Here is a 2702-nt window from a genome sequence, read left to right on the forward strand (position 1 = left end):
AGCAGCCAAAGCGCAAAAGCCTTGTTAGTGGTGGAAAAATATCTGCTGCTTGGAAGAGCTTAAGGACCTCTGAAGTGCTCGGTATTAAAGCCAGCTTCATCCCGAGAGTGGGAGGCGTGCGAGGAAGCCGGGCGCCGTGCCTGTGCGGACTTGGGAATGGGGTTAACCCCAGATTAAAAAGCCTGATTTGAGGGTTACCTCCTACTTTTAGCACTTTTCCCCCAATGTGACCAAAGCTGTATCTGCCCCATTTTTCCGCCTCCAACACAGGCCAACCCCAGGTGCCTTGGGAAGGAATGTGAGGACAGGGAAACCGACAGGGTCCCTTCCCACATTGGGCTGCAGCACCCTGCAGCTTTGGGAACCAGTCACCATCACCAGCACCTCTCCATTTAACACCCTGGAGGCTGCTTTTCCCCCAGTTAGGTGCCATTCAATAGGTTTTTTAATCCTTCTAAGGCATCCCTGGTCCATTTGACCTGCTCCATCTGAAACCCCCATTTGAGACCTCAGTTTTGGCCGCAAGCATTTGAGCACAGCTCGATTCAAAAGCGGTGAACTGAAAACAGCACCTTGTTCCCACCCCTCTTCTGCTGCTGCAACAGGCAGCTGCTGGGATGCTGCCTCTTTTTTTTTTTTTTTAATTTTATTTTTGGGACTAAAAAGGCATTTTTGTTTGCAGTCTGGAGCCAAACTCAGTGCAAAAGAGCAGGCTGTACTCTGGGCAGCCCTCTGCGTCGTCCCTACAGCTGTGTTCTGTCGTGGGGCCATCTAATGCTGTTGGTCACGTAAAGATGGGGAGGAGAACATCCCCTCTTGCAAACTGCCTTTGACAGCCTGTCCCCAGAAGTGGTGAGCTCAGCTCTCTTCCCTGGGAGGGGGTCAAGGATTTACTGACCCAGTGCTGTGCTGACCCCCAGACGCCCATGTCCCCGGCTCCCCTCCTTGCAGGCGGGGGCTCGAACCTTTTCCCAGGTTATGAAACTCAGCGCAGCAGCAAATGCATGAGCCTGCATGGTTTACCATGGGCTGAATAACCCTTTTGCAGGTGTGGACCCGAGAGGATGAGTAGAAAGGATTTGTTTCTGCAGAAAAAGCATCTCCTAAACTGCTGCCTCCTCCTCCTCCCCAGCCCCAGCTCTGGACGCATCTGTCTGCACCAGAAATCTCAGGAATTTCCACTGCACCGCTCTGAGGAAATCTCTGCATTTTTCAAAAGACGAGTCTACGAAGGGACACCGATTGCACAAGACGGTCTGAGCGCTGAGGAAAGGAGAGTCCAGAAAAAGGAAAAAAAAAAGACAAAAATCCCAAGCAACAACTCTGCTCGGAAAAAAAGCAATCAGCAGTTTGAAGCACATCCAGACCACTGCTCTGGAAATCAAGCTGAAAAATCTTGTGACATTAGGCTCTCTCAGGAAGTCAGTGCCATTTCCCAGCTGTAAAGCCCTGGGAACATCACTAGCGGCCCATGGTGGACTCTGGAAGAGCTGGAAAGACAATGTCACAGTGCCCAAGGAGCATCCTGCAGCAAGCTTCCCACTGAACAGCATTGCAAGACTCTGGCAGCACAGTATTGGAGAGCACAAAACACCAACAATTCTCCATCGGTCGTTAATTTACTCTGAAGGTCCAACACCTGGAAGCTGAACATGCGCAGGGCTGGACAGAGAAGGAGAAGGCATCATCAGGCCTCCTTTCTGGTCATTTCCTTGTTTCAAAGAGCTCCCAACGCTCGGGGACAACAGGGAATTACATTTCTTATTTTAAAATAAAACCAGAGCAGGTTAGTCTTGCACAGAGACGTGGGCAGCAGGCAGGTCATGCAGGCGCGGAGCAAGAGATGCAGGAGAGAGATGGCCAAGTGGAAAGGGGGCTGAGGAGATGTTTTCTTTTTGTCTTTTTTTTGTGTAAATGTTTCTGGGCATCAATACATCTGTGCCTGAGGCAGTCTCCCTCTCGCTCAAAGGAATGCAATTTGCATTTTTTAGAACAAGTGCACACTTACTCCAAAAAGTGTTGCTGAAAGTCTATGGAGACCTTGGAAAGCCACTTGAAAACGGAATGAGATGGTTATCCTAAAGGAGACGGTGCAATCCCAAATCTGTCCCCTAGGAATAACACCCAATTGCCTTATTTTGGGGGTCACCAGCAGAAAAAAAAAAAACAACAAAAATCCAACATTAAAATGTACAAGAGAGATTTGAACAGCCTGCTCAGCAGCTGGAGGATGATGGATACGCCACAGGCGAGTGACAGAACGGAAATGGAGGAGAACATGATCAGCCAAGAGAGCAATAAGCCTGGACTCCAAGGACACCCCTGCGTTTACAGAATACATCGTTTTCCCTTAGGATGCCTATCCCCCTGCTCCTGTGAGATGCTCTGCACCTCCTATCCCACCGCTGGGACCCCTCATTGCCCACTGCCATCCTTGGGAGTCAGGGTGGCGTGGCCACCTCAGACCTCGGTGGCCACGATGTCCTCCTTGAATGTAAGAAGCTGCCCAACTCTTCCCTGGTTTGATTTTTTTTATATATATTTTTTTAAAATTTTTGGCGAGGAGCAAGCCTTTGCAAAGGAATGGTTGTTTGCAAAATTAAACAGCAGCTTCTAGGGGAGCGAGCACTTTTGCAAACAGCCAGGGCAGTCCCAGCACACCCGAGCTGTTCGCCGGCCCAGGGTCCCCCCTGCTCACCCCG

This window comes from Pterocles gutturalis, unplaced genomic scaffold (genome assembly GCF_000699245.1).
Source record: "Pterocles gutturalis isolate BGI_N339 unplaced genomic scaffold, ASM69924v1 scaffold18854, whole genome shotgun sequence".
In the NCBI taxonomy this organism is placed as follows: Eukaryota; Metazoa; Chordata; class Aves; order Pterocliformes; family Pteroclidae; genus Pterocles; species Pterocles gutturalis.